Source organism: Haemaphysalis longicornis, unplaced genomic scaffold (genome assembly GCF_048455015.1).
Source record: "Haemaphysalis longicornis isolate Haplotype H1 unplaced genomic scaffold, Haemaphysalis longicornis Haplotype H1 scaffold_3, whole genome shotgun sequence".
Classification (NCBI taxonomy): domain Eukaryota; kingdom Metazoa; phylum Arthropoda; class Arachnida; order Ixodida; family Ixodidae; genus Haemaphysalis; species Haemaphysalis longicornis.
In genome coordinates, this window is record NW_027526335.1 from 175,064,347 (window position 1) to 175,074,665 (window position 10,319).

General features: G+C 43.5%; 1 long non-coding RNA gene across 1 annotated transcript; it reads left to right on the plus strand.

Annotated features, from left to right (window-relative positions):
* Positions 1–888: 888 nt before the first annotated feature.
* LOC144173562 (uncharacterized) lies at positions 889–9,926 on the plus strand. Its single transcript, XR_013323317.1, has 3 exons — positions 889–1,042; positions 6,056–6,347; positions 9,782–9,926. It is a non-coding gene; the product is annotated as an uncharacterized LOC144173562 (long non-coding RNA).
* The last annotated feature ends 393 nt before the right edge of the window (positions 9,927–10,319 follow it).

The window sequence follows — 10,319 nt, forward strand, 5'->3', positions numbered from 1 at the left end:
GACTGACAGAAGCGACATTCACTACAGCGACAGAATCAGAATGAACGCTTAGGTGAGAGGAAGCGCTCGCGGATTATCTGCTATTCAACTGGGTGCCCACTGAGCTATTTCCAGTAACAAGCGAGTTAACAAGGGTGTAAAAACTAAGCACCGTAGTATTCGAGGGCAGCACGAGCATCATGAATAGTAGCTGGACAGGAGATTAAGGTGCATTAGCATCCTCCGATCTTATAGCCTTGACATCGCAAGACGCCTTGGTTCCCGGTAGGCTTGCGGTTGCCAAGGGCAAACTCTTTTGCTACAATGCTCTGTCTGAATGACCAGCAGGCGTAATTCTTCACATTTGGAATGAGAGTACTAGAAGTTGGCGGTGTCGGCTTTCGGTGGAGGAGCCAAAGATCTCTAAAGTTCCTTAAAGTGTAGTACTGAAGCGGGCAATGAGCTCAACATACACTTCTCCGGGAGCAAGGAAGGTTTGCCAAATTTTGTTTTTATATTACCTGTGTCTCTTACATCTCGTGCCTTTCAGCCTACCGTGAAGTGTTTGCCTTGTTACGAGACACGACACATATTTTTATTTCCTCTTCTGTTACCGCTGCTAGCAATTTCGTGGGCAATATTCATTAGCCTGGAATCGTAAATTATATTAGAAGCGCAGTTCCAATGATATGGGGCAGAGGAATCGGGCCTCGATTAAAGAGAATTTCTGATCACTGCTGAGGAAAGAGCCGCGGCAAAAAACATCTCTGCCATCAATCCGGTGGCGATCAGTACCGTTACGCGTTACCATAGTTCTTTTCGTGTTTTTTTACTATTAATGAAAATGTTGGCTCGTGTTGAACTTATCAAGCATTTATTCATCCCATGAACATCTTTGCTTGGAGCCAGGCAACGGAATTTCGGTAAACCTTACGGAGGAAGCCGAAACTTACCTGAAAAATAGATACGGAGACAGGCTGCTCTCATTTGGCCTGACCAGCAGTTACAAGTTCTGGAGCGACTGGAACGAGTGGGGCCTTTGGAACTACAGAGATTACCAACAGTAAGTATACTTTGCTTTAAAAATGTTTACGCTCTATGCAAAAACATGAGCTTTAAATGGCAGCGTTATGTGCTAGCCTGATCGTGATACATAAGCCGGCGTTTTCGGTGAATGACAGAAATACCCCTACGATTCTAGCAGTGCAGGTTGCGCGGAACAAGCCATCTTCTTCCCCAGATCCCGTCTCCTTTTCCGAGATGTGGGAGGGCGCGGTGCCCAGCTCTGGTCGCGCTGACCAGATTTTTTGTCACCCCCGTTAAGACTGCAGCCTAGACCGAAAAACGTCCTGGGCGGAGGCGAACACCGGTCTTCGCTTCAATGGGCGTCTATTCTCTCTCCCTCTCTCAATTAATCTGTTTCTTGCACTCTCTCTCCCTTACTTTCTCTAGGTCTCTCTACCTTCACCTTCCTGAAGCAAATTTGCTCATTGCTTTATAACGTTGGGTTCCCACACTAGCAAAACGCTTGCGCCAGATGTGGCAAAAGCTCCCCAATCTGTGGTATTTCCTCCAAATAGATTTAGTACACTTCTGTGGGCTTGTCCGTACAAAGAGACCCTCCTTCCAGCTGTTGTCACAGCAGCCAAGAAGGGCCTACGACTTACAGGCTCCTTTCGCATATTGGTGAAAAGAGAAAATGTCACTTTTAGTACCGTAAGAGCTGATTAATTCGAACTCGAATAATTGGACCTTACAATTGATTCGAACTGACACCCTGGTCGAGGCACAGCCCTGCATATTTCAATGGGGGAAAACTCCCGATAATTCGAACGCACAGGCATCCAGAACGGTTAACTCGAACTGGGATCTCATGGTTTTCATCGCTCCTCGAAGATGAAGTCGCATCAGAAAGATTACGATGTGTTGCAAATCCAAGTAAATAAACCCTGCCAGATAATAATCGCGTTTTCGAGCATAAACCCATGAATGGCATCGTATTTGACAGGAGGGGCATTCAACTGCAACTTGAGCGTTTAACTACCACTAGTGCCAGCGCACCGGATGGCTTGCCGAACTATTCTGCTCTTCGCTTATGCAGGCCCGTTGTCTAAATACCTGTGTGTACTTTTTACTAAGTCTTTGACATGTGGTTTATTGCCTGCATACTGGAAAATCGCCAATGTTCTTCCTATTCCGAAATAGGACCTCGAAAAGTTGTGTTCAATTATCGGCCTGTGTTCTTGAGTAGTGTCCTCTGCAAGATATTTGAGCATGTACTTTTTAGCAACATCATGAGCCACTTGAACAGGTTTTCTTTATTGATTCCCCAGCAACAAGGATTTCGAAGTGGTTTTTCTTGTGTTACTCAACTTACAGAATTAACACACGACTTAGCATCAACCCTTGACAAAGGGGGTTGTGCAAATTGCATTTTTTTAGATTTAAGGAAGTCTTTTGACGTAGTTCCTCATTCTTTGCTGCTTGAAATATTGTCGTGGTACAACATAAACAAAACCGCTGTTGAGTTGATAAAAGAATACTTAAGTTGTAGGACGCAACGTGTAGTCGTTGGCGGGGAACAGTCGCACGGTGTTGTGTAATCGGGAGTGCCTCAATGTTCAGTTTTAGGTCCGCTCTTGTTTTTGTTATACATGAATGATATTTCCACTGGCATATCATCTTGTATCAGATTGTTTGTAGATGACTGCGTTTTGTATCGTGTTATAAAAGGTCCCGACGATTACAATGAACTACAGAAAGATTTAGACAAGGTTGCAGAGTGGTGTGATAAATGGGGCATGGGTATAAATCTTGACAAAACGTTGCAGATGTGGTTTACTAGACAAAGATAGCGACATGTATATACGTATAGCATTACCGGGACAAATCTTGCATCAGTGTGAGAATATAAATACATTTGTGTTTACTTGACCCAACAACTATGCTTGCACCGTCATGTTGACTATATAATTGCTAAGGCATGTAGAGTTCATGGTATGTTGCGTAGAAATGCGAAGTGCTTTCCTTTAGAAACAAGAAATTCACTTTACAAGACTAACATAAGGCCAATACTGGAATATGCTTGTACCATCTGGGACCCCTGGACTGTGACCGACATAATGAAACTAGAAAGGGTACAAAGCTTAGCAGCACGTTTTGTTGTTCAAAATTATGCTCGGCATTTTAGCCCATCCCAAACAAAAGAAAACTTAGGCTGGAATACTCGTCAAAACCGTAGAAAGGCATTCTAATTAAAATTTTTGCACAGTATATATCATAATAGAAGCGGCCTCAAACATGATAGCTATATAAAGGCACCAGAGTACACTTCAGCAAGGCGCGATCATCCACTTAAGATTAAAGAATATAGATGTAGAACAGAACTTTTTAAGATGTCTTTTTTCCCTAAGACGGTCAGTGAGTGGAACAGGTTGCCTAGTGATGTCGTATCGCGGTTTTCAAGTGATGCATTTGCTTCAGCCATGTGATTTGCTTTTTCACATTTGGGATTTCATTTCCTTTCAGTGCTTTCCTTCTTGCGCCACCAGAACCATGTTTTGCTTCGCACATGTGCGATTATGTCTTGCTTATTTTCTTTGTTGTCGTTGTTGTTGCGCATACATTAACGGTTCTTGCTCTTGATTTGTGTCAGTGATTTGTTCTGAACTGTAATTGTTATTTTCATGCGTTCAGTATTAACTGCTTTCTTTGTCTATGATATATATGTACTTCTCCCCCCCCCCCCCTGTAATGCCAAACTGGCGCTGTGGGTACCATGATAAATAAATAAATAAATAAACAGCGTCTATATTTCGACATTAAAGCTCGCTGCCCAAATGAATGCATGTCGGTGCCTGTTTCTGGCGTATAACTGACTGATCAATGAATTTCGTTCGTTGTTCGAGCGCCAAGAACCTTATTTATAGAATCACCTACCACAAACGTGTAGTACCGCCTGGTTGACGATAACGTGTCCATAGGTGGCTTCTTCGCGTTCTGCCTGCGCAGTTCGGTGCGATGTCTATCCATTCCAGCACCCGCCAGCTATTTCGAACTCCGCTCCAGGCCAGCGAAGTTTGCTGTTGCTCCAGACAGTGAACCTCTAATGAACCGCCGAGTAGGTCTTGTTAATCAGATTGAGAGTACAAATGCACTGTGACTCAAAATCACCGTAGAAAACATATATACATCCAAATAATTAGAGTGGTCGTTCTTCAGTCGCCGTTGCGTTTAAGTTCGTCCCCTAACACAGCTTATGCCACTTTTACTTAAAGCGACGCTGCACCACTTCGCATAAGCACTTTCTCTCTTTCCTTTGCAACTGGAAGCACTGTGGAAGCTGTTTTTTGTCAGCCCGGAGTGGCACTTCATCATTTTCTCGTTGCAGCAGATCTGCATTCATATTCTGCGTTGATTCGCATCGTGTAGATTGTCTACCGTTCGTCAGATGTCTCGGCAGGGAAATTGACTGCAACTGTGCAAGCTTTTTGCATTCATGCCGTCCTCTGCCATAGTCATCTCGCACATCTCCGCCGGTGCTTTCTCTGCGCCCCTCCCAATGCAAAGCAGCTGGCCGTGGAACTTCCTCAGGGCGACCTCTCTGTCTTTCCTTTTTCAAAAGATCGTTTCTCTCATTTTGGCGATTTTAATGTGGCTAACGAATACGTTTATTGCAGCAACTAAAAGGAAATCGGTCAATAGCCGACAAACCCCTTTAATTTCTGCCGTCCGAGCACTCAAAAGAATGCCATGACAGGAAAAAAGAGAAAAATTATTTCAGCAAATTTGAAAGCTATCTGATTCGCATAGAGCAGATTCGCATAATGTTGGTTGTGACGCCCTTTTCTAAGTACGAGACGTGTTTTTTGAGTACGATCTGAAAGTATGCAAACATAAAAAAGTTTAAAGAGTGTAACAGGGTTCGTGTACACACCTGACAAAACTACAAATAGAAGATTTTGGCTTCAGTCCGAATCTAATGAGCGGCAGACTAAACAGGGGACGTTTGAAAACTTTTTGCCTCGTCAATGCGGAATTGAAAGCGAACATTTCTCCAGTGCGTTATAACATTTCTCTAGTGTGTTTAACACTTCTTTTATTTTTACGTCGAACTACTGAACTCTGTCTACAAACCTCATGTCGTTTTTTGTTTCATTTGTGTCATTATTCACCTGACGTAGCATGTTAGACTATCTGCTGGACAGACCTCGTCAGTATCACTATTCTGCGTTCTCTTTCTCTCTCCCTCTCTCTCTTCCTGGCTCTAGAATTAAGTGTCAATGTTTAAAGGCCACGTTTAGAAATGACTATGATCATTTTATTGCCGCAGCACGATTAGGCGCCGTCTGCCAGTTTCGCGGAAAATTCATGCAGGCTCTTTCGTGCAGCCTCCCGCACTTTAAATTTTATAACTTGATTAAGAAAAAGTTGGTGGGCAGCAGATGGAGGGCGTGACGTGGGCATGCGGCGCTCCTCGGTTAGGCTTAACGTCATGATTTGAAGTCTGACATTACAGAACGCCCGCAGTTTAATGAACAGTGAGTATCACGTTGCATAGGAGGCCGTAGGGCTCCATCAAACTGCTAAAAGCTATACGTCATGCTTTAGCTGACGCCTATCTGACAGTTGCCATTGGTGGTATAGCAAAATGATGAATACAAACCGTGTAGGAAATACCCGACGTAGTGTATTGAATACCACCTTTTGCGCCAACCTATCACTACATTATTTCGAACGCAGGCGGTAGAGTCGACCGCAAGAAATCGGGCCCCGCGTTTCGAATCCTGTGCGCCTGTACCGCACAGGATTCGATGTGCGCCTATACCCGTTGTGGGGTATTGGCAAACGCGTTGAAAGCATGCAGTGGCGCTATATACTGTGGTTCGCGAAAACGAACTGTCTAGGAATGTTTTCCGTCTGAATTACAAAATATATGCTAGTGAATATTACACCATTGTGCACCCGTTAAAAAAACGTAAACGTCCAAAATACCTTCACATTTAAAACCCTAGTCAGCAGCCACGAAATGGACATATTGTGCATTCACCTGATGTGAATTTTACATACTTTCCAGGTACCCTCTGTCAGCAACTACGGATAGAATAAAGTGTGCCGGAAGAAATTATACAACGTTTCAACTTGTCCCGGCGCACAAATGCGAAAGGACGTTCGTTTGGAGTGTCGAACGTAGCTTGCTGAGTCCTTTCAGTCTCCTGTCTAAACTAAAAGTTCCTATAATTGGAAGTTGGGCCGACAGACAACTTGTAACCGTGAACCTAAACGAATCGACAATTATATATAGGACGGTGAACCCAAGATCTTCACACCGGAAGCCCAGCAACGTTACTATGAGATTGTATAACCAGGTACGTTTGACAATAAGACTTTTTGAAAGCATGGAGTATACAGTGTTTTAGCTCAACGCACCTTCTTTTCTTCGAGCACTACGTATACACTTTTTAGGCGTAGCACCCTATGCCGGAAGCCCGCCCGCTAACAGCCTGAATGGTGTAACACCCCGAAGGAGTGCTAAAATCCATAATAGGCACAAGTAATATATTTAATCGCTATTTATCAATTTATTTCAACTACTGCCAGTTTGATATAAAAGAGCTTCGAGAAAATTGCATTTATGGCGGACACGTTTGCACGGAGTTGCGGGAATTTTCACGTTTTCGTCAGTAAATCCGCATGCAAGCTCTAATCCTTTCACATTCCTCCTTCATACAGATCTAGAGTACCTGTATACGAAATTTGTTCCTCCTAGCACGATTAGTCTTATTTTGTTTTTGGCGCGGGAGCTTAGGTGTATTTCTAGAGGAGCTCTTGTATAATAAATGGGATGTTATTGCGTCAAGCGAAGTTGGAAGAACTGCAGAAGGCTTCGTGGAACTCACTAGAGGGAATATTCCGTGCTACAGTTGAGCCCAAGAGAAGAAAAAACAAGGAGTGGGATTTTTAATACACAGAAAAATAGCAGGAATTGTTAAGCCGTTTTATTGCATTAGCGAGAGAGTCGCGGTGGTTGTGATCAAGCTAAACAAGGAATGCAGGGTAAAGATAGTAGAGGCCTATGTGCCAACAAACTGCTATGCTTATGAAGCCAAAGACAGCTTTTATGAGGATGTCAAATCAGCTATGAAGAAGGCAACAACGCTATTCATGATTAAGGTGGGATACTTTAACGCAGTGGCTGGTAAGAAGAAAATGGCAGAAAGGTCAGTGGGAAACATCGGAATAGACAATCCAGCAGTCGATGAGATGCACTGGTGGGGTTTTCAGAAAGAAAAAATGGCAGTATCTCCACTTCGTGGATGATGGCGAGGGTGCTGCGTACGGAGACCCGAAATGACATCTAAGTTGCGCCCCGAGTGACACCCGGTTTGCGCCCCGACCGTCAATCGATTTGAGCCGAGTTGCACATTGATTATTCCCTAAATGAGTTTGCATTTCACGGCTCAAATCGAATTTCACTTGATTTTTGCTTGATGGAGGTGTGCGCACAGATGGACGTAAAATGACATTGGGAGGTCCAAAGGTACCCCGCACCGTTACAGGCGAGAGAGTAAGCCGTTTTACTCTCGGGTACTAACTCGCGGTCGATTAAAAAAACTAACTCGCTGTCGTAGCCCAATGGGTGAGTCGACTGACACTAACTCTGTCTGGTCTATGTCTACCAGACACAGGCTCGTATCTTGCCAGTGCCTGTGTGATTTTTTGCTATTGTAAATGCTATGCGCATGGACGCGGACGGACATTGTACGGTCCTAAGGTGCTCCGCGCCTAATAACTTTAGGTTTAGGAACACATTCTTTTACGAGCGAAAGAACAGAAAATGGACATAATTAAGTCACGATGATACAAAAAAACTGACTTCATTTTAAGTGACAACCAAGGAATTTTGTGCCAGACGTAGAGGTGCCAAGTAAGATTCGGAGCAGCGACCACAGAATAGGTAGATGTGGGCTAAGGCGGAATTTGATGAGGAAAAGGAGGAACCTCATGAAAAATAGAAAACGCCGACTGGGCTCAGCCATAGCCAGACTGCACGAGTTTTAAATAACTTTTCAAAACAAATTTGCGCTTCCAGATGAGAAGAACGAGGCCAATGTAGACAGGCCAAATGAAAACCTAACACCAGTGAATCAGCAGCAGATGTGGGAGAAGGAACATGTCGGGAACAAACTGTAAAACTAAGAAAACAAAGCAACTAATTGCCACGCGTAAGAACATCTAAGTGTCATGCATTGCAGATCAGGTCGAATTACCCGAGCTGACGAAACTGATTAAAAAAACATGGTAGTGATCGAGAAAAGGCTGTAAATAAGGGTAAGATTGAAAGCAACTAAGAGAGAGCTAGCCAGCAGGCAGATAGGATATCGCACTAAAAAACGAGCAGGGTAACATAACGCACAACTTGGACGACATAATAAGGGTAGCATCAAGATTATACACCAGGCTGTATGTGAGCTAAGTTATACCAGGGGAAACTACTGGAGTACAAGCTTAACTTGCGACGCCCAACGACTTACTAAATACGGGGTAGAAAAGGCTCTAAAAGGCATGAACACAGGAAGAGCTGCAGGTCACAACGGGATAACCATGGATATTTTGAAGGAGAGAGAAGATATGTACTGAAAAAGCTTGCTGTACTATTTTCGGAATGCGAGAAGAATCAAGAAGTGCCCAATGCCTGGAAAAAGCACCAGCATAAGAACAAATAGCCCAAAGGCCTGAAGAATTACCGACCCATTATCCTACTATAGGTTGTCTACAAGCTTTTCACCAAAGGAATAGTTAGCCGCATCGGTGACAACCTGGATTTTCAACAACCCCGAGAGCAGGCTGGGTTTAGGAAAGGGTACTGAACCATGGATCCCATCCATGTTGTTAATCAAGGGATAGAAAAATCCAGAGAATACACTGAAAGCGTTTGATTCCGTACTCACCGCATCCGTGATAGAAGCGCTAAACGACAAGGGAAAAGAGGAGACCTACATAAGACTTCTAGCAGACATATATAAGATAAAGAATACACGTACAGAGTAACCCTCCACAAGCAAATGAATAAATTCCCTATCCGAAAGGGAGTAATACAAGGAGGTACCAGTTCGGCAAAACTATTCATGGCTTGTCTGGAGGCGATACGTAGAAAGCTTAGCTAAGAAAAGATATGATTAAGGATACACGGGGAATTCTAGAGCCGGCTAAGATTTGTGTACGACACAGTATTGCTGAGTAGACTACAGAGCACCTGAAAACAATGATTGAGGAACTACAATCTGAAAACACACTAAAACTATATAGGAATAAATCTAAAGTTGTGAGGAATAAGCAAGGCAAAAACAAATAAGCATTCCTTATTGTTGACGGGAAGAATTAGTGTTCGAAACATTGTGTTCGCAATCCCTATTCTTGCCGAATTTCGGGGTGCTGTTACGCATAGGTGATGACTGCTTGACTGCTACGTATTTGGAGGCGTCGATGTTGGTTTGCTTATGGCGTAGCTGGTACATGAATCGCAGGTGTGCTAGTCTCGCTCGCTTTTGCATCGTTAGGATGCCTGCTTTTTTAAGCATTTCGGTTGGTGAGTCCATGAAGAGAACTAAGCGCCTTTGAGTAAAACTTGGCATGGGCCCATGAGAAAAGCTGCAAAGAAGAAGCGGACGGATTCGAGGTCACGTTTTTCCTAATTTAAATCCTTCCTCACATAAGTATATTCGCATGTGCCGTCTAGATAACTCCTCGCGTTTCGATGCAATACTTATATGCTCACACTAATATTTTTTGTTTATTCCAGACTTGTCCATTCTCTGCGACTGTAACTCTTAACGGCCAGTATGCCTATGAATATTTCACGCCAGCAGTGAATGGTTCTGGCACAGAGTTCCACGCAGCATCACTTGGAGTTGAAACGCTGGCCAACCGAAAAAGAGGACTTGTGAAAGTTCAGCCCAACATGTTAAGCTATGTCGTAGAGGGTAATTATTATCAAATATTGTGCAAGAGCATCAGTTGAGACACAGACTCCCGAAATGTTCCCGAAACGCAAAGGCGAACCCCAGTATTTTCCCACAGACATTTTCGGAACCAGAACTAAAGTCAGTGGACATCAATAAACATATTTTCCCCCAATTACAAAAAACAAACCAGAACAAAATAAACTTAGGCCCTTCTATTTCTTGTCGTGTTCCTTGCACCTCAAAATAAAAGCCGTTCTTCTTTGTGATGTTTACAATAAACTATGGCTAGGTTTACTCATTGAACAACAGAAAAGGGCTACGTCCAGGAAAGGTCACATTGAAATAATTGGTTCGTTTTGCATTTTCAGCAATGCG